Genomic DNA, 22617 nt, shown 5'->3' on the forward strand with positions numbered 1-22617 from the left:
CCTTTCTCCATTTGCAGAAGACTATTTCTACGGGCCAAGCAAACAAAGCTAGGTGGGCCAGTCCAGTCCGTCATCTCGGCCCTACGCGTCACACTGGTGGAGACCGCAGTTGTCCAGTTCAGATCGAAGCCTCTGTGGGAGCCAGGTGAGCGTAACCGCTCTTTCCCAAGGACGTGTCTAATACAGCTCCTATGTACTGAAGCTGTTGGGAAGGTGTCATCTGTGACTTCTTGAAATTGAAGGAGAAGCTCAGTTTGTGGAGGAAGTGACAGGTGACTTTCAGATGATCCAGTGCTTGCTTGCTCGGCAGAGCGCGCTCTGATCAACCAATCGTCCAGGTAGGGGTAGACATGAATCCCCCCTCTCCTGAGGTGCGCTGCCACCACTACCATTAACTTGGTGAAGACCCTCGGGGCGGAGGTCAACCCGAATGGCAGGACTCGAAACTGATAGTGTGAGTCGCCAACTACGAACCTCAGGTATTTTCTGTGCTCGAGATGAATCGGCACATGAAAATAAGCATCCTGGAGGTCCAAAGACACCAACCAGTCCTGGAGTTGAAGGGCCTGAAGGATCTGAGAAAGGCTAACCATCTTGAACTTGTCCTTCCTGAGGAACTTGTTCAAGTTTCTTAATTCCAAGATGGGTCTCAGTCCTCCGTCCTTTTTGGGGATCAAAAAATACGGGGAGTACCAACCCTTGTTCCTCTCCGCTGCAGGTACTGGTTCTATAGCACCTTTCTCCAGCAGGGTTAGAACTTCCTGCTGTAGGAGCGGGTCTGAAAGTTTCAACAGGTGTCTCCCTGGTGGATCGCTTTGAGGTTGCTTTAAAAAAGGAAGGCAATAGCCTTGGGCTATTATTTCTAGAGCCCAAACATCTGAAGTAATGGCTCGCCATTCTTGCAGATGCTGCGACAGCCTGCCTCCTACAGGTGTTTTGTGGTGCAAGTCCTCAAAGTGGTTTTGTGGCAGATGTTGCAACTGCTGATGGCAAAGAGGCTGCAGCTGGAGCTGGCTTAGCACATGTTCCTCGTCCACCACAAGTGGCCTTTCTTTGGCCCCTTTGACTGGCCATTCCTCTCGTCTTCCCATATGAGGTGTAATAACGATAGGATCGTCCCCTCCATGATTGCCCTTGAGCACAAAAAGGCTGAGGTTGCCTAATAGCAGCTCCTAAGGATTTTGCCGCTGCTTTTGAGGTCTGCAACCTCTCAAGGCTCTCGTCAGCCTTGTTGCCAAAAAGGTGAGACCCGTCAAAAGGCATGTTCAGGAGGCGGTTCTGTACGTCCGGTGCAAAACCCGACTTCCGTAACCACGCAAACCTGCGCATTACCGTGCTAGTGCCCATGGACCTGCTTACACTATCCGCAGTGTCCAGTCCAGATTGAAGGGATTCCTGCATGACCTCCTTTCCATCTCTAACGATGGCTAGGAAAGCTTCCCTTTCTTCCCCTTCTGGTATGTGCTACGCTGCCATTGCAATGCACGCCCATAGAGTGTACGAAAATTTTGCCAAGGCACATGTGGAGTTGGCAGATTTTAATGCCATGCTCCCGGCTGAAAATACCTTCCGTGCCCAACCATCCACACGCTTATCGTCCCTGTACGGAGGGATAGATGGGTACGCAAGTTTGTTGGAAGCTGTGGCTGCTTGTATGACCAAACTCTCGGGAGTTGGATGTTTTGACAGATAGCCGGGGTCGCTACTGGCTGGGCGGTATTTTGATCCGAGGGACTTATTTACCGGAGGAATAGAATCCGGAGTTTCCCAATTCTTGGCCACCCGGTTTTGTAAGGCTACATGAAAAGGTAGTACTGGGGCTTCAGTGGGACCATGGTCCAATATGTCTGTTAAATCGTCCTGGACGAATTGGGCTGGTGGTCTAGCCCATCCCAAGTAATCTACCACCTTGGTCATTAACTGACGGTAAGATGGACTGGCATGCTCTCCTGGATCTGGTCTACCGAAGTCATAAGCAGGAGAGGTGTCAATGCCACTTGCATTGTGTAAAGACTCCACCAAATCCCTCATTCTGCTTTCCTCTGAGATCAAGCATTCTGGGACATTTGGGGTGCCATACTCCAATCCAAAAGGTACATTTTCCTCCTCGGATCGCTCCTGTTCCTCAAAAATTGAGGTCAAGGATTTGAAAAACTCCTTCCTAGGGAGAGGCTTGAAACCTTCTCTGGGAGAGCAAGAGGAAGAGGTGTAGTACCATGCTTTGAAGGAATTACATTTTTAACTTTTTCCTTCTCTTTTTCTGGTTGCCCTGGCTTGGTTGGAGCCTTTGGCGCCGAGGGTTTCGACGTCGACGTCGATAAAGGCGTCAATGACATAGTGGTCGGCGACAGGGTCTGCTTCGAGGGCGTTGAGGCGGCCTTCGACGGTTTCCCCTTCGAAGTGTGATAGGTCTCGAACGGCGTCGGGGACCTCGAGCGGTCGACTCGACCCGAGCGTTTATCGCTCGGCGTCCTGGAAGGTTCCCTATCCTTCCTTTTACGATCACCCGGCCTCAAGGGCGCGCGAGTGTCGGAGCGATGACGCTCTCTACCGGCTTCCGAAGAAGGCGCGCACTGAGGCTTTGCCTTCTCAAACACCTCCATCATTTTGACCCTGAATGCTTCCCACTCTTCGGTAGACTAATGTTTTGTGGGGCATTTCATTTTCGGAGACTCGTCCGACGACGAGGTGGAGGGGGACCTATGGCGTCGTTTCTTTGACTTTTTCAACGAAGACGACGAGCGATGAGAATCGCTTCGGGATCTAGATCGATGCCTTTCGCGTCGAGGAGATTTTTCCTCATGGGGTCTCGACTCGCCGCTAGAGGCTTTTCGATCCTTCCGACCTACCTGTAGCTTTCCTCTCCTTTCTCGCAAGGCCTTCCCCGTCACCGCCTGACACTTCGAACAGGCCTCCATGTCGTGGCCTTCCCCGAGACACCACAAACACTTGCGGTGCGGGTCCGTGATCGACATTTTTGAGCCGCACGACTTGCATTTCTTAAAACCCGATCTCGGGGTCGTGGTCTGCGTCGATGACGAGGACATAATTACTTCTCGTTATATTATATTTCTTGACAGAACTCGAGGCGCGCCGAATGTCCGAAGCAACGTACTGCGGAAAAACTGAACTGAGGCCAACGGGTGCCGTCCGTGCTACTTATACACCCGATGACGTCACCCTCGACGGAGGCCTTCGAGGGACCTTCCACTCGACATCGACGCACAGCGCCCTCTGCCAAAAAAATTTCCGAAGAGCAGCAAAGCTGGATGGAATACATCTAAAATGAGGAATACGTTGGAGGACACAATCCACTCGAAAGGCACATTACTTAAAAAGAAGTGCTTTCAATTTCTTTCTAAAACTCAATAGATTTTCATCCATCCGCAGTTGTTTAGGGAACTCATTCCACCTCGTAGTAGCTTGCACAGCAAAAGCTCTGCCTAGGCCTCTTGCTCTTTTACACTGTGGCGCCAGCAGGTACGCCCCGTTGCTCGACCTTGTAGTTTGCCCCTAAGAGTATGCTACTAGACCCGTTTTCAGGTACTTGGGTGCTTTACCATAAAGCCATTTATGGGTCAGCGCTTTAAACTGAACGCATGCTTTCACAGGCTGCCAGTATAGTCTCCTTCTGTGTGCCGAAATAGGCTCATGCCTAGGGACGTTCTTGACGATCCGCACTGCGTCATTCTGTAGCACATGCAGGCGTATCGGTCAATTGATGCCGATTTCAACTATGAGTGCATTACAATAATCTAATCTAGGTGCAATGAGTGCATGCACCAGTGCAGCACAGTTAGCCTCTGAGACATGTGGCTTAATTAATCTCAGAAGTCGGAGAAAATATTTGGTTTTATTGGCGACATTAGTAATGTGAGCATCCAGGTTTAAAGAGGAGTCAAACGTGACACTGAGAATTTTAACCATGTCCACCATCTTGATGACATGTTAAATCATAAAACCTGTATACTGACAACCCAGTTTAGCTCTGGTCTGAGGTGAGCCAAAGAGCTTAATCTCGATTTTACTAGCATTTAGGCACATGCTATTATTAGTCATCCAGTTCTGGATTTTGGTACATAGTATGTTTATCCTCTCGCAGTCTATTGTTTAAGAGTCACTCAGCTCGAACACGAACTGAGCGTCATCAGCATAATTGGTAAAGTGTACGCCTAATCCTTCTAGATCACCACAAAGAGGGTGGCAAAACACGTTAAAAAGAGAAAGAGAGAAGCATGCGCCCTGTGGCATTCCACATTTTAGCAAGGAGTGTTTATTACCATTAAAATGGCTACTAAACGGCTGCAAACTGCACAACTTATCCGCAATCTGAGCCTGTGCAGTAGTTATTTTCTGCAGAAATGCTTCTTGAACTGCTTTGCAGTCAACAGTGCTGGGGGAGAACTCTTGCAACATAACCTTAGGTTTCGCAAGTTCCCAGAGAAGGGAATAGTTTCTTACCTGTAACTCCATTTCTCCAGCATTGGTATCTTTCATGGATTCACATGCTTAGAATATTCCCCGTCGTCAGGCTGGGAATCCCCGGTACATTATATAGACCCTTTCCCGTAGGAAAACTTTTTCGACGCTTATGCGTCCTATCCACCTCGTTTTGTATCATGCGTGCCCGCACCGTCAGGACGTCATGATATAAATACAGGACCCGCCCCGCGCTCCCTCAGATTTCGGCCCCCAAAGTAGTGGGGGAACCGGTTTGCATGTTCAGGGGAGGCAGGCGGGCGCATGTGAATCCATGAAAGATACCAATGCTGGAGAAATGGAGTTACAGGTAAGAAACTATTCCCTTCTCCAGCATTGGATCTTTCATGGATTCACATGCTTAGAATAGATTACATAGCAGTAACACCCCCAAAGAGGAGGCGTGCATGCAAACCCATATACTTTCTTCGCAAGGCCCGTTCCCTATGATCATGTATACATTAGAAATCGTTAAGATAGGAAAACGAACCACATACAGTCATAAATTCCACAGGATGCAACCCCTCAGCCGGGGCTTACCTTATTGGAATAGGTGTCGGAGGACCGCCTGTCCCATCCGGGTATCTTCGGCATGTTGCTGCGACAGGCAGTAATGGCGGGTAAAGGTGTGTGTCGCCGCCCAGGTAGCCGCCATGCAGATGTCCCCCAGAGGGACTCCCGCCCACAGTGCCGTCGACGATGCCGCTGCTCTAGTTGAATGAGCTCTTGGCCGTCGTAGAAGAGGTTTCCCTGCCCTGGAATGGCAGTACGAAATGGTAGATGACACCCATCTTGACAGTCCTTGCTTTGAAATGGCTTTTCCTCTAGCACCCAAACCATAGGCCACGAACAGCTGTCTCGTTTCTCTGAACGGTTGCGTACGATGAAGATAAAACTTGAGGGCCCTTTTTACATCTAATGTGTGTAACATGCGCTCCGCGCCCGAGCATGGCAACACAACAGAGGAGTGCTTATGGAACACCGAAGGAGCTTTTGGTATGAACTGTGGGTTAGTGGCTAGGACTACCTTGTTCTTGAAAAATCGTAAGTATGGTGGGTCTACCATTAGAGCCTGAACTTCTGAAATACGTCGGGCTGAAGTGATGGCCACCAGGAAGGCCAATTTCCACGACAAAAACTTTAGAGATGATGATGACATTGGCTCAAAAGGCGGCTTCATAAGAGACGTTAAGACCAGATTGAGGCTCCACTCCGGCGGAAATTTCTTCTCTGGAGGGAAACTCCGAAAGAGGCCTTTAAGGAAGTGCTTAATCAGGCGGTCGCTGAACAGTGGTGCCGAATGCCGTTGACGAGTAAACCTGGAAATGGCTGCCAGGTGCACTTTTATTGACGATACCGACAGGCCCTTTTGAGCTAAGAACAACAAGTATGGAAGGAGCTGTTCTGGCTTAATCGATTGCGGGGCCACACCTGGTTGATCCTCGCACCATTGACAGAAACTTCTCCATTTGTACGCGTATGAGGCGTTTGTGGAAGGTGCTCTTGCCGCTTGCAGGATACGCCGACAGTCCTCTGGAATCGTTAGCCGACCAAATTCGGCGAAGTCAGGAGCCAGGCCGTCAACTTGAGGCTGTCCGGGTCGTGATGCCAAATAACACCCCCCGATCGAGACAGAAGGTCGGGGGTCTTCTGGAATCTCATCGGTTCCGCCACCGCTAAGTGTAGCAGGTCTGAAAACCACACCTGTCTGGCCCAGTACGGGGCCACCAGAATTACCCGACATGGGTACCTGAGGATCCATTGCAACGTCCTCCGGACAAGGGGAAATGGAGGGAATGCGTACAGGAATTTGTTCGTCCAAGGGAAGGAGAACGCATCCCCCAGTGAGCCCTGCTGCGGCCATCTGCTTGCGTACTGATGGCATTTCCTGTTGTTCTTCGTTGCAAACAGGTCTATGGAAGGATGTCCCCATTTCTTGAATACATGTTGTAGTTGTTGGTCGTTCAGCACCCATTCGTGAACTTCGTTCATTTCTCTGCTGAGGGCATCGGCTTCCACATTCTTCACGCCTGGCAGGTGGAACGCTAAGATTTGCATTTTGTGTTGCAGGGCCCAATGCCAGATTTTCTGTGCCTCCGTCGATAGGGACCTGGAACGTGTCCCTCCTTGTTTCCTCAAGTAGAACATCGTAGTGGTGTTGTCCGTCATGACACGCACCACCGAGTTCCTCAGTTGAGGAAGAAAAGATTTTAGAGCCCAACGCACCGCTCTCAGTTCTAGCAGGTTGATATGCAGGGAGGACTCCTGCAACGACCACTGGCCTTGTACCTGTAACGTATCCAGATGAGCTCCCCATCCGCTTAGCGATGCATCCGTCACCACCGTCTTTTGGAACTCTGGTTCCAGTAGAGGCATTCCTTTGGTTAGATGAGTAGACACTCTCCACCAGCAGAGTGCTTGAACTAGTTGTTCGTCGACGACCAGTCTGTCGGACCAGTGACCTCGGCTCTGCGCCCAACGGTCCGCTAGAAATTCCTGGCAAGGTCTCATAAACAGACGGCAGTTGTTTATCAACGGAATGCAGGACGACATGGTCCCTAGCAGGGACATGTACTTGCGCACTGAAACCTTGGTACCGCCTCTCCATTCCTACGCCTTGCTTTGAAGTTTCTGAATTCTTTCGCTGGATGGTCTCACCAGGCTTGTGTGTGTATGGAACTCCGCTCCTAGAAAGACCAAGGTCCTCGAAGGCTCTACGGAGGACTTGTTGAAGTTTATTGCGAAGCCCAGTTCCTGTAAGAGGGACATTGTGGCCCTTAGACTGTCTCGTGTTTGTTCCTTGGACAAACCTCTGACCAGCCAGTCGTCTAGATATGGATAGACATGGTGACCATCCTTTCTTAAATGGGCCGCTATAGGGGCCAAGCACTTGGTGAACGTCCTGGGGGAGGACTTGAGCCCGAACGGGAGGACCTTGAACTGAAAATGCTTTCTCCCGACGACAAACCTTAAATATCTCCTGTGTCGTGGGCGTATTGGGATGTGAAAATAAGCATCTTGAAGGTCTAGTGATGAAAGATAATCCATGGGTTGCACTGACCTGATAACCTCTTGGAGCTTTAGCATTTTGAATTTTAGGCTCTTTAGCCACTTGTTGAGCACCCTCAGGTCGAGAATGGGCCTCCATTTGCCGTTTGGCTTCTTGACAACGAAAAACCTGGAATAAACTCCTTGTCCTTCCTGTGCCACAGGAACTCTCTCTACCGCCCCTTTTCGCAACATAAGCGCCGCCTCTTGTCGTAGGATTCGGAGGTGGGGCTGTGTCGAGAATAAAGGGGGAAGACGCGGAGGCTTGTCTTTGAATTGTAGCGCATGACCCATGCGAATCGTGTCTATAACCCATCGATCTGTGGTGATGCATTTCCATCGGTCGAAGTGATGAGAGACTCGACCCCCCAGGACGTTCCGAAGGCCGTCATTGGTTGCTGGTTTGCTTGTTCTTCGTCGACGACGGACCCGAGCCTCGCCGCCTGGAGGCTTGATAGTCCCTGCTTCTACGTGCCGACTGGGACGCTCGTCTGAACCCTTGTGAAGAGTACGAGGGCCTGTTAAATCCACGGTCCCTCGAGGCTCCAAAGCGGGAGTTTCCAGAAGCACCCCTGAAGGGGTGAAAAGAGCGAAAGTTTCTACCCGTTTGAAGGGCGCCGAGGGACCTAGCAGTATCCGTGTCTTCTTTCATCCCTTTCAACACTTCATCAACCTTTTCGCCAAACAGGTGTTCCCCTTCGCATGGCATGTCAAGGACCTTGTACTGGACTTCAGGGCGGAAAGTAGTACATTTGAGCCACGCTTGTCGACGAAGCACTACTCCATGGTTGATTTGTTTGAAGCCAGACTCTGCTAGGTCAACTGCGATATTAATAGCGTGGTTCGAGGCCTCTTCGCCATCCCGCACCAGTAACATAGCTGCTTTCCGGTGTTCGTCTGGCAGGTGTTCTAGGATAGGGGCTAGTTTGTGCCACATTTCTCTATCATATCGTGACACGATCGCTAAGGAATTGGCTGCTCTTACTGTCGTCGCTCCGACCGAGAGCACCTTTTTTCCAAAGGCGTCCTGCCTCCTAGCCTCGCTTTCCGGTGGCGTTGAACATTTTTGCTGTACCCTGGCCTTCCTAGCCGCTGCCGCCGACACAACCGAGTCAGACAGAGGTTGTGATGTTAGACATTTTGGAGTGGACTCCGGAGCTTTAAACTTTTTCTCGATCCGTCCCTTTATGGCTGGCTCCGAGAACGGATGGCGCATCGTCTTGAGACCTTCTTGCCACACGTGATCCAGGATTGGGATGGCAAATACCGACTTTCTCCTTTGACCCATGTGGTCAAAAAGGAAGCAGTCTTTCTTCTGCTCGTCAGGAATCAAGCCGAACTCGGAACAAGCTTTTCCCATCATTGCATGGAAGGCTCCCACATCATCCAGGGGAGATGGATGTGTCTGGCTCCTCGTAGACTCTAACTCTACATCTGAATTCCATGTTGGGTCCCTCGACGGTGACAGGGAGATGTCCGACCCCGAGTCACCCAGTATAGAGTCGGACTCCGACAACTCACCCTCCTCCTGAGCTCGAGGACGATCTTTTACCACCTGAGGAGCCGATGGGTGTTTCGGCATCGAGCGAGCCGTACCAGTTTGCTCGTCGACGGAAGGTACGGAAAAAAGTGACGACGATGTCCCCGGTTGGGGGAACTGCGTATCCAGCCTTTGCAGGAGCTTCTGAAGAGTATTAAGCACATCCAGAGACAAAACCGTCTGGGGGGTCAGTAACGTGGATGATATAGGTACCATACCCCCGCTCGCACTCATCGTCGTCGTCGCCGCCGACGTGGAAGGCCGTAAGCCTAAATCCGATGGCTGCAGAACCGTGTCACCATCTCCTTCCGCCGAGCAGGCAGTGTCTGGTTGCAGTAAGACCTCAGGGGGGATCGGGTCATAGACCTCTGGCAGCCAAGCCATAGACTGAGTCTCCATCGACGAAGGAATCCCAACCGCTGCTGCCTGAACGGTAATAGGCATCGTCAATGACACCGAGGTCGACGAGCACGTCGTCGTCGTCGAGCCCTTAGACTTCGTCGTCGACTTCGATGCCGACTTCCCGGCTGAAGCATCTCGACTCATGGAAGACCTGGGACGGTCCCCTGAGGAGGATTTTGACAGCGCTAGCCTCTCCGTCTTAGATGATGAGGAGGAGGGCTTTTTATGTGATGAGGAAGATCCAGCATGTTTTCCCTTATGCTTGTCCTCAGTGCGAATTTCCGCTGGCCGTACCTTTTTCGATGGAGGCTCCGACTTGCTCCTGGAGGCCGTGGAGCCAACTTCCGAAGCCGGGTAGGCACCCGCTCCGTCATTAAGCCAGTCGACCAGTCTTCTTTTTCGGTCCTTAAGGGTTTTTTGGGAGAAACCCTGGCATATCTCACATGTATCCGCCGTGTGGTGCGGGTGGAGACAGTAGATACAGTCCATGTGGCCGTCTCCTTCATAAACTTTTTTGAGGCCACATGTTGCACACTGGCGAAATAACGCTTTCCCAGACATAATTCTCCAGAATGTGAACTTCGCCGAAGCGAAATAGAAAAAAACAACCTAGTTTTCACTAGTAGTAACACGAGGATCCCACTACTTTGAAAGACGGTTGAAATCTGAGGGAGCGCGGGGGCGGGGCCTGTATTTATATCATGACGTCCTGACGGTGCGGGCACACATGATACAAAACGAGGTGGATAGGACGCATAAGCGTCGAAAAAGTTTTCCTACGGGAAAGGGTCTATATAATGTACCGGGGATTCCCAGCCTGACGACGGGGAATATTCTAAGCATGTGAATCCATGAAAGATCCAATGCTGGAGAATTTGAAAAACTTTCTTAGAATTATTTTCAGCCTGCGTTATTTAATTATCAAAATACATTTATTTTAGCAATTACGATCTCAGTGCGATACACTTTTTCTAATATTTTCCATTTGGCTCTTTTGGCCAGGGATTGCCTTCACCCAGTCACATTCTGCTTTCCTTTTTTCTCTTTTACGGTCCTGAAGAGCATCCAAAAAACATTTCTGGTCGTTCAATCTTTCCCTGACTTACTTAGAGGTCATAGGGGCTTATACGATTCAATAAATCCATAAAGAGTCTATCGTACTCCAGGACTAAATTGTCAGGGCAGTCTGAATCCGAGGTACCTTGCATAAGGATTGCTAAACAGGATTCTAGATCTTCTTTTCAAATTTTGTTATAATTCATGCTTAGGACGGTGAGAGACGAGTTCTTTTTATGAACTATGGGAGTCAGCAAGGTAAACTGAAACACAACAAAAGAATGGTCACACCAGATGCAAGGCTGAACCGACGGTGTGTTCTGTACCACATTCCTACTAGTAACCCAATCTAAAACACTACCTTGTTTATGTGTTGGGTCCGTACTGTTGTGTATGGTGAATATGTTAGATTTAAACAATTGGACTAAGAGGAAAGCCTCTACATCCAGTTTGTTTCCAAACCACCTATTGAGCAGTGGATTAAAGATGCTAACTCAAACAACCAAGGAACTTTTTAAAATCCTAAGAGAAATGGAGAATCCCTGTTTCACCACCTCTCTGACAAATATGGATATAACATGGTGTACATATATACAGGACACCATGAATAATAAAATCTTAACATTTCAGGATGAAACTTGTCCAAAACAAGAGATTCATGGCAGAGCCCCTCAACACGAGACCTCTAGAGCCAACATAAACTTCTGCAGGTTACGCAGAGCGAGATCTTCTCCCTGGTAGGCCAACTTAAACCAACATTCTGTAAAGGGGACATATGTCCAGCCAAGGTGGTGAAGGCTTGTGCGGACCAGCTGATCCCAAATTGGTTAATATGTCATCCAGGGATGGCCTGGTACCAGCCTGCATCAAACAAACTTGGATCACACCCCTTCTGAAGAAATCAACCCTGGACCCTAGTGTGCCCTCTAACGAACAACCCATCTCAAATGTACCGTTCTTATTAAAGATTCTGGTTTGAACGGTCTAGATGCACTGGTGGATCATTACTTACTGACCAGCAGGCTCATCCACTCAGCCCACTTTTCCTCCTCATCAGCAAAATGGGTGACATTTTTCTTAACGGGTCCAACAGCCAGGGTCTTTGCTGATCATCAAAAAGTGGACAAGTTCACAGTGACATGCAGAGTCCCAGAGGGATCTTGCTTTTCACCTGTTTTGTTTAATATCTTCATCACGCCACTGTTTGTAATGCTAAAGGGGTGATATACACAAACTATGCTGATGATACTCAGTGTCTCATCCCACTGTCTGGTGATTACATCAGGGACACTGAGGTCATTGGCACAGTTTTCTCCCTCATTAAAAACAGGATTATGGACAATGGATTGGCGCTAATCAACGCTAAAACTGAGGTAATGATTGTGGGCTCAGCCGCATGACTACTGGGGCAGGCCTATATGGAGTTTGTTATCTCTGGCTGTGTCATCACTACTCTCTCCAAAGTCAGGACGCTAGGTGTGGCGGTTGACCAGGAACTTGCTATGAAAGCCCATGTGAACTATCTTGTGTCGTCTGCCTCATACTATTTAAAGGTTCTAGCTCAACATTGGCCCTTCTTGGACCGGGAAAACTGTGCCACCATTGCCCCTACATTAATGGAAGAAAAACTAGACTATGTCTCGGGTCTACTACAAGGGACAAGTAAACAGGAAATGATGCACCTTCAAATCATCCTCAACAATGCTGTCAGAGTTGTAGAAGGCCTGAGTAGGAAAGACCATATCTCGGAGCTTAGGAAGGCATTGACCTGGCTGCCTATAGTCAGTAGAATCTCTTTTCGCACCCTTTGTATGAGGCACAAATGTCTGTACAGAATCAGTCCTGGCTACCTGTTGAATCGCCTAGACTGGCTGATGGTACGAGGGGCTCTGAGATCCAACAATGCAGGTTTCCTACAAACTCCCAAGGCCAAGCTTGATGCTGTGGCTCAGGGGTCTTTCATATTTGCTGCTTTGAAATGCTGGAACGCACTGGACCCTGACCTGAGGATGTGCCTGTCTGTACCCAAATTTAAACATGGGTTAAAAACCCTCCTGTTCCACTGACTACTGGCCTAATCCTGGATAGGATGCTGTACTCTTGACTTTACTAGATAGGGCCAAGGGCCTGACCCGCTATACTGCCTTCACCTTCAAACTATTTGCTACTACTGCTGCTAATCACCAGAAGACATCACCATGTGCCTCCTCCCTCCAAAGCCCATTCCCAATCTCACTAGGGTTTAAATGGCCAGGTCCCCTGGCCAGTCCTGACAAGCTACACCAACAAACCTCATCAATATCGTCCTTGCCCCCAAGCCAACACCTAAGGACCACATGCACACCCCCTCTCATGTTGATCAGTGCACGCTCCTCAGTCGCTCACGCAGCATAGATCGCTGACCTCATCTTGTACAACAACCTTGATGCCCTGTTCATCACTGAAACATGGTTTACCCCCATGTTTTCAACATCCTCTTACCCCCAAGGCTACTGCATCCAACATGCTTGCCGGCCAGGAAGGGCAGGAGGTGGAGTGGCAATCATCCACCAAACCAATTGGCCATGCTCTATCACCCCCTCTCCCAGAATAAACCTATTTGAATCACTCGCCTGCCGGTTCCTTCTATCGCACAAGGAATCCATCACCTTCCACCTCATCTACAGACCACCTCACAGGAGTGACTCTTTCATTGCAGATATCTCCAACTTAATCTCCTCTGCCAAATTAGCACATTCTAGTTTCTGTGATTTTAACATCCTCGAGTCCCAGGCTAACAGCACACTCAAAGCACGCTTTTCACACTGATTACTTCCATAGACCTTAAGCAAACTGTGCTCTCCCCACGCACAACAAAGGCAACACCATGTATGTAGTCTTCACATCATCCGCCTGCATATGTCCTATCCCACTTGACTGGTCTGACCACACCGCCATCCCATTATCAGTCACTCACTCAACTACGGCACACAAAGATCAGACTAAAAGACTCCTCACTCAACTCTGCTCATTCAAAACCTTCCAGGTCAATGAGCTAGAATAAACATTTACAGACTTCCCCACCACAGGGAACGCCTCGGGTCTTCTGGGATTATTCAGCAACTCTGCTATGAAACCGGTAGACACTTATGCCCCCATAAAATCCAGCCGGGCTAAGACCAAACCAACCGCCCCATGTTACACCCCCGAACTAGTATCCAACAAATGCTCAATCAAAGCCCTAGAGAAACGGTGGCGCAAAAACCATAACTCGGGAGACCTCGCCAACCTCAAATCTCTCAGCGCAAACTGTAGGATTCTGATTACTGAGGCCAAAGCTGCTTACTACTCCACCACCATTGCAGCAGTCTCTAATAGGAACAAAGGCCTCTTTGATGTAGTAAAGCATTTTACCAAACCCTCATCCGACCCAGAGATACCAGCAACTCAGGCAAAATGTGATTCAACACATTTTTTTTTAAAGATAGAAAAAATTCAAGAGACCATAATCAACTTCTCACAGCATTTGCATCACCTGCCCCCCGGCGCACACACAGTGCCGCTGGACCAAATTGTCTCCCCTGGATCTCCTAAAAATGATAGCCTCCCTCAAACCGACTTCTTACTCTGACATTATAATCCCAGCCTCCATCATTAAACAATTGACAAGCTTTCATCATCATCAATGCCTCCTTCACAGAAGGGTCATTCCTAGACACTACACACCCTCAAGACTGGACTCATACAACCTCTTTTGAAAAATCCAACCCCAGATCCAGACGACCTGGCCAACTACAGGCCCATTATGAACCTCCCGTTTATTGGCAAAATCCTGGAAAAAGTAGTTGCTTCACAACCACTTGCCAGAATCGATCAACTCTGCCTCCTGAATGACTATCAGTCAGGGTTCTGGCCCAAGTGTAGAATCGAGACAGCCACCATCCAGGTGGTGGATGATGCCTTCTAAGTCATGGATAAGGGCGAATCACGCCTCTCAGCTGCATTCGACACAGTCGACCACCTCATCCTTCTCTACCTAATTGCTGACAGGATCGGATTATCTGGTAATGTCCTGAATTGGTATACCTCCTACCTCTCAGGCAACAGCAGCTGTCCAGATGAACTTGTTGCTTTCTAACTGACTCCAGGACTCTGGCAGAGTCCCCAAGGCTCCCTCCTCTCATCAATCCTTTGAGCCTTTACATTGAGTCTCTAGGCACTCTCCTCAAAGATCCCAATATAGCCATCCACAAATACGCAATCTGTCTCTGCGATTACCTAGCCATCATCCAGACCTGGATGTTGACCGCCTATCTCAAACTAAACCCATCCAAGGCAGAATTCATCCTCAATGGTCTGCCCCCTATGAAACAGCTTGTCCAACAATGGTTCAATGATATGCGCCTAGAAGGATTTGATCCACAACTCTGACCCAGTAAATTTCTTAGGCTTCGCCATTGACAGCAGCCTGTCCTTACAGAAACGCAGCCAAGAAGGCCCAAATAACCTGGCTCAGGATCTCTACACTTCAAGAAACCAAACCCTTCATTCCGCTGCAAGACTTCCGCACAGTAATGCAGTCCCTGGTGGTCTTGCACATCAACGGGGAAATGCTGTACTGACAGGGCTCCCAGCTGTTCACTTGTCCCCCCTAAAATCAGTCCATCACACTGCAGCACGTCTATATATATATATATATATATATATATATATATATTCAGTAAAAAAACAGTTTGTTAAGGGAACGTTATGGTTGTGTTGCGCTACTAACAACCTGTGAAATTCACTAAAAAAAAAACTTTACAAAACGTGACATTATGGTTCAAAGTAAAACCGAAAAACCCCTGAAATTCACCAGTTCTAGTAGGCTAAGCAACCATAACTACCCGGCACCACTGTGCACTGCTAACACCAACACCCAGGACCTGAAAGATGGCATCACAAATGTCACTGATGACATCACTGATGATATCACATGTGTAGCCCGTAGCCCCTTTGTATTTGTTCACTGATATATGGGATACATTACTCACCCTAATCGTATTTCTGATGCTTGTATCTGCTTAGATTCACATGCTGTGCATAGGCCGACATCTAGTGGAAGCTGCGGAGTATTACATTTTGTTTTTCGAAACTCGAAAATGGGCGTCGACACAGGGCGTGCCAGTAATACTATCCCTAGTGTGACGTCCACTGTACCCATGATCCCTCACGCGTCTAGGACCCTCAGATTGTATTTTTCCTGACATGAGGTAGCATGAGGAGTAGCGCGAGTACAGATGATCCAAGCAGAGAGAAGATAAATAAGATAAGACTACAAGCATCCATGCGCCTTCTCTCAGAGGGGAGGAAGGGTGGGTCGCAGATACAAGCATCAGAAATACGATTACGGTGAGTAATGTATCCCTTCTGAGGCTTGTGGAATCTGCTTAGATCACATGCTGTGCATAGATTAGCGAGCAGTGTTAGGAGGTGGGATTTGAGAAGGGTCATGAGCAAATTAATGTCTTAGAACCGCTTGTCCCACTTGAGTATCTGTCTTGGAATGGGCGTCAATGCAGTAGTGCTGAGTAAAAGTGTGAATAGAGCTCCAAGTAGCTGCCTTGCAAATGGTGTCAAGGGGAACATTTGCAATGAAAGCCAGAGTGGCCCCAATGCCTCTTGTCGAGTGGGCTCTGGGCGTAAAAGGCAAAGTTTTGTCAGAAAGAGAGTAACACAACTGGATACAGTTGACAATCCACTTGGAGATGGCACCCTTAGAGACGCGATCTCCCTCTTTGCCTGTGGCAACGGAGACAAACAGTTGATCTGTTTTCCTAAGCGGTCTGGTCTTGTTTATGTAGTAAAGGACCGCCTTCGCACATCTAGGGTGTGTAGTTTAACCTCAGCCGAGCTTTGTGGGTTTTGGAAGAAAGCCGGAAGCGCGATGGACTAGTTTACATGGAATTTAGAAATAAACTCAGGTGAGAACCTAGGGTGTGTCCGTAAAACCAGCTTATCCTTATGAATAGCAAAGAAATGATCCTGCACTGACAGAGCCTGAATTTCACTGACCCTTCTTATGGATGCAATGGCTACTAAGAAGGCAGTCTTATAGGTCAGGTGTTTGAGACTTGTCTTATGCATGGGATCGAATGGGGGGCCCATGAGTTTTGATAGCACCACGTTCAGGTCCCATCCTGGTGGTGGGTTAGATATAGGGGGATGAAGTCTCTTTACTCCCTCCATGAATGCTTTAACCACGGGTACCTTCCACTACGACACCTTGCTATGTGAGGTGGTGTACGCTGACAGTGCTGCCAGGTGTACCTTTAGTGAGTTGAAAACCAAACCTGCGTCCAGCAGGTGGAGCATGTATGTCACGATTATGGAAGGAGTGCAATCAACTGGGTTGATTTGTTTATTCTGGCACCAGATAATGAATCTCTTCCATTTGTCGAAGTAGCAATGCCTCGTGTTCAGTTTCCTAGACTCTTTTAGGATGTCCATACATCTCTGTGGTAAATTGAGATGTCCAAACTCTATGACCTCAGGAGCCATGCTGCTAGGTTCATGGAGTTGGGTAGAGGATGCACCTTCTGACCTTGGTGCTGGGACAAAAGATTGTACCAGCCCGGGAGTTTGATGGGATCGCACACCGAAAGTCTGCATAGGTGTGGAAACCACGGTTGTCTCGCCCACATGGGACCAACTAGGACGAGCTTCATCGACACTCTGTTCATCTTGTTCACCACCTTCCTGATGAGAGGAGTTGGTGGAAAAACGTACGCAAACATTCCTGACCAGTTCATCCACAGGGCGTTCCCCAGGGAGTCTGGTTGGGGAAACCTGGATGCGAATCCTGGGCACTGTCTGTTTTCGGTTGTGGCGAATAGGTCTATAGTGGGGAAACCCCACTGAGAGCAGAGATCTTCTACGATATCTCTGTGTAGACACCATTCGTGTTCCTCCGGAAGGGGATCTCTGCTCAAAGCGTCCGCTAGAGAATTGAGATCCCCTGGAACATGTTGAAATGACAGAAAGATGATCCTTCTGAGTGCCCATATCCAAATTTTCTGGGCAAGTCTGGTCAGATTTGGCGAACGAGTCCCTCCTTGCTTGTTCAGGTAGAACATGGCTGTCGTGCTGTCCGTTCGGATCTGCACCGACAGGTTCAGTAGGTGGGGCTTGAACGCTTGAAGTGCTCTGAAAACTGCCAGAAGCTCTAGCAGGTTGATGTGATTCTTGGCCACTGTGTGAGACCAGAGACCCTGAGCTGTGTGGTGGAGATGGTGAGCTCCCCATCCTGTCAGGCATGCGTCCGTCGTGACTACCGCCTGTATCTCGGGATCGTAAAAGGGTTTCCCCTTGGATAGATTGTCTCTTGTCCACCAGTGGAGGCTTTGTACAAGTGTTGGCGAAACGACCACTAGATCGTCCCACTGACCACTTGCCTGAGACCACAGTTTCGCCAAACATTCTTGCATGGGACACATGCGCAGGCGCGCGTGGGGGACCAGGTAAATACATGACGCCATCATGCCCAGCAAACGCATTGCTTTGCGTACTGTTATCTGGCGACCGGTTTGATATTGCGGAATTTGCAGTAGTAAATTCCGAATTCTTTCCTCTGAAGGAAAAGCCAACCCCTCTTGAGTATTTAGAACAGCTCCTAGGAACTGCTTGGAGGTGCTGGGCACCAGAGTTGATTTTTTCTTGTTTATGGAGAAGCCCAATTCGAAGAGGAGGTCGATAGTTCTTTGAATGTTTGTCCTGCAAATGAATGGGGTCTCCCCCGTGATGAGCCAGTCGTCCAGATAAGGATACACTGGGATTGCCTCCCTGCGTAGGTGTGCCGCCGCCACCACCAGTACCTTGGTGAATACCCTTGGAGCCGAGGCAATCCCGAAGTGCAGTACCTTGAACTGGTAGTGCTGACTGTCCACCTTGAAGCGCTGATATTTTCTGTGCGCTGGGAACATGGAAATATGAAAATAGGCATCTTTCATATCCAATGTTGCCATGTAATCCCCCTTTTTTAGGAGGGGAATTATCTCTTGGAGAGTAGTCATGCGAAAGTTTTGGGACTTGACATACTTGTTCGCAGGCCGTAAGTCCAATACTGGGCGCATTGTCAAATCTTTTTTTGGCACAAGGAAGTAAGTTGAATAAATACCCTTGTTTACCTGGTGTCCCGGGACGAGTTCTATCGCGTCCTTTGCGAGAAGATTTTCGATCTCTGGTGGTCTAAGGAGTGTATTCTTTGTCATGGAGGGTGGTTTCGGGGACGCTCTAGGAGTTCTATGCAGTATCCTGCGGACACTGTGGACAGCACCCATCTGTCTGATGTGATCCCTTCCCAAGCTTGGGTGAAGATGGAAATGCGTCCCCCTACTGGGGATGCGTGAGAAGGGACCCTGAACGGAGCGTCACTGTTTTGGTGGAGGCGTCCCCACTCCTTTATTGGGACTGCCTCTACTCCTACCATGACCTCTTTTGTTACCCCTGCCATAACTCTGGGTAAACTGCTGGTTAGTGTTCCATGTAGTACCCTGGCCTTGGGAATAGTTTGAGCCTCTTTGGGAGTTTTGTCCGTGAGGCCGACGAAAATTGCCATTCCCTCTCTGATTAGGGGGTTTGTTGGTTAGTTGCCTTAGGGACTTGAGTGTCTCGTACTCGTCCTTGGCATTCTTTAGCGCGTCCTCGACCGCCTTTCCAAACAATAGATCCGGCTCCACCGGTTTATCTATCACTGATGCTTGGGTCTCGGCCTTGAAACCAGACTGCCGTAGCCAAGCATGCCTCCTGATGACTGTGCTTTCAGCAATTAATTCTGCCGGCGTTATCCGCGGCATCAAAGGTTGATTTTAAAATGCAACCTGACACGGCTCGTGCCAATTGGCTCTTTAAGGGTTCGGGGGCAGAGTCTATGAGAGGCACGACTTCTTCCCATTGGTGGCAGTTGTAACTAGCCAGCAGGGTGGTGGAGTTTGCAATCCTTACCTGGTAGGCGGAAGTGGAGGCTACTTTCCTGCCCAAGCCATAAATCTTCTTGCTCTCCTTGTCGGGGGGAGCTTCGGACGATGACAAGGGTGTTCCCGCCCTCTTACGGGTGTTTGTAACAACCAGGGAGTCCGGTTTGAGATGTCCCCTTATGTATAGTGGGTCAGATTGGGCTGCCCTGAAAAGCTTTTCAATTCTGGGGTTTACTGCCCTAGTTAGATTGGGGTTAACAAGGGAAGGGTCTATCCTCCTTTGTATTGACTTAAGGATAGGGATGGCCTGAGCAACAGGTCTCCTTTCTCCCACCAGTTCCTCTGCAAAGTCCCTCTCTTCCTGAGCACCCTGGGTGTCAATGTGGAAGTGCTGTGCCGCTCTGGACAGGACCTCATTCAGGAGAGGTTGGTTGTCGACAGGGGAGTCGGTAACCGCAGGCTCTTTCTCTACCAGGGAATCTACCCTGTATGTATCTGGGTCGTCCTCTTCCTCCTCCTCCTCTTGGTCCTCCTCATCCCCATAATAGCCTCTCCCATTTTGTTCTTCGAACATGCCCACGTCTGGATCCTCAACAAAGGATGGATCTTCCTGGTATTGAGAATAGGACTGTATATAGAAGGGGTCTGAAGATTGTGCTTCACCCCGGGACTTCCTACTTGGGTGTATTGGATCCTTCAAGCCTGAGGGAGTTGTCCTTTCTGGGGTATAAGAGAGAAAGTGTTCCAGGTTCTTGGCATAGAAATCTGCCAATGATGATATCCTTGACATTACTCTGTCTATGTCATCACTGGACCATTCCCTTGAACTGGGAATAACTCTTTCCTGGAGTGCTTTCCCTGTTTTATCCTGACTAGACCTACTGGTTTGAACAGGGGTGTTAGGGACAACAGATTGAGATTTGTCCTGGCTAGACCTACTGGCCTGAACAGGGGCCTTAGGGACAGGGGACTGAGACTTGTCCGTCTGTTTAGGTGGAGTAGAATGTAGTTTAGGAGTGAAAGTAGGCTGGGACTGCTTACTTCGTTGTTTTCCCCCCTCCCCGTGGGTGGAAGAGTGCTTCCCCACTTTTGGGCCCCATCAGAGCTTTTCGATGCCTGGCGTCGAAATTCGGGGGTAGAGTCCCTGTCTCTGGAGAGTTTAAGGGATTTGGTAGCAGCCTTACCGCTGCCTGCAGACACCGACACCTGGAGTGCGGCTTGGGGGTAGAGTTCGGCGTCGTCCTCCGATGACCGAACCTCAGTCACTAAGGGGAGCGAGGCACTTTTAGCAACAGTGGAGGGTTGCTTGGTGACATGAGGCGACCTCGAACGCCCAGAGGACACCGACTCGGTGGACCGTTCTCTACGTGCCTCTTTCCGAGAACTCGATGTGCGCGTCGAGTCTCGGTTGGACTTTTGTTTGCTGGAAGTGGTGTGGGTAGCGCTCGTGTCGCCGGGGGTCTTCCCCATAGCTGCCCTGCCGGACAACCTTCCGAGGTCGGGGACTTGCGCTTGGCTGTCCATCGACGCCACATTGCCCTCGTCGTCCGAAAGTACGGCGTCGCTGCCATCGCTGAAGGCACCCTCTGCGGCCATGGCCTCTTGTCGCCTGGCGTGGTGGGCCCAACGCTTTGTCGAACGGTCCTTAAGGGTCTTCGGTTTAAACCGACTGCACGCTCTGCAATTCGCCTCGGGGTGGTCCCTCGGCAAGCAGAGGTTACACGTGGCGTGTCTGTCAACCCAAGGATACATGCGGATGCACTTGGGCAAAATTGAAAGGGGGTACCCTCCATACCCACTCTATGGCAGCGGGCTGGGAGTGTAGGAATATAAGTAATATACCTATATTAATCAGAGTGTAGGATATGTGCCACCCCCCACTCTCCCTACTTGCAGGGCCGAGTCCAGCATGGCGGGAAAAAACAATCTGAGGGTCCTAGACGCGTGAGAGATCATGGGTACAGTGGACGTCACACTAGGGATAGTATTACTGGCACGCCCTGTGTCGACGCCCATTTTCGAGTTTCTGTAACTGTAATACTCCGCAGCTTCCACTAGATGTCGGCCTATGCACAGCATGTGATCTAAGCAGATTCCACACGCCTCAGAAATATATATATATTCAGTAAAAAAAAAAAACTTTGTTAAAGGGACGTTATGGTTCAAAGTAAAACCGAAAAACCCTTGCCATTCGCTAGTTATGGTAAGCTAAGCAACCATAACTCGCGCCACCTACGTGCATTGCTAAGACTAACACCCAGGACATCAAAGATGACATCACATGTGCATGTACTTTTCATGAAAAGTCTGCACAAGAGATTCTTATTATAATGTTGATAAACTGTCGAGGATCGTTGGAATAGATGTCATGAGCTATGTGGTGCATTAAGCAATGCATTCTATTATGAAGTTCTTTACAGTATAATAATGTACTCATGTATAAGCATAAGCATTGTGTGCAGCATACATGATGGAGGTGCAATATTCATAATTTTCCCATGTTAAATAGTGAAATGGTAAATGCTTTCTTATTACTGTTTTGTGTACTGTACAACATATTATAAGTAGCTAATGAATCCCACTTCCTATATAATTTCATTATTACATACGAAACACAGACATAACAAAACACAAATATGAGTATATACAATCAAAGTGAAGTATGCAAAAAAGCAGCAGTAGAACCTGAAACTGCTCATAACCTACCTGATTATTTTTATGCACAGAAATGATTGTTCTGCTTCAGACCTACTACTTCCCTATTAATAACTATCACATGATGTGACTGAACCCTAAAGAGAGTAATGTGAATACAAAAATGAGCATATCCACAGAAAGTACAGTAATACAAAAAACAGCGGACCAATAAGAAAGTGTTGATAACCTTACTGATTGTCTTCATACACAGAAAGCATTGGTATCTTTCAAGTGTGTATTCTCCCTATGTATATGTTTCATATGCTATGAGCGAACCCCAAATGAATTACTGTAACATATTTGAAGTGTAAGTCTACAAATATAGTACTTTTCGATTTTTTTGTTCCTAAGTATTACTGGCTAAGATATATCACTAAAGGAAAAAAGAGGGAGCCAGACATGTAATGTCATCAATGATGTCATCAATGACATTTGTGATGTCATCTTTGATGTCCTGAGTGT

General features: G+C 48.7%; 1 protein-coding gene across 6 annotated transcripts in view; it reads right to left on the reverse strand.

The window, feature by feature from the left end:
• Positions 1-22617, reverse strand: part of ENOX2 (ecto-NOX disulfide-thiol exchanger 2) — a 2107113-nt gene that overhangs the window by 1241984 nt on the left and 842512 nt on the right. The gene's annotated exons all lie outside the window — the stretch shown is intronic.

This window comes from Ambystoma mexicanum, chromosome 5p (genome assembly GCF_040938575.1).
Source record: "Ambystoma mexicanum isolate Mex_15411 chromosome 5p, UKY_AmexF1_1, whole genome shotgun sequence".
Taxonomy (NCBI): domain Eukaryota; kingdom Metazoa; phylum Chordata; class Amphibia; order Caudata; family Ambystomatidae; genus Ambystoma; species Ambystoma mexicanum.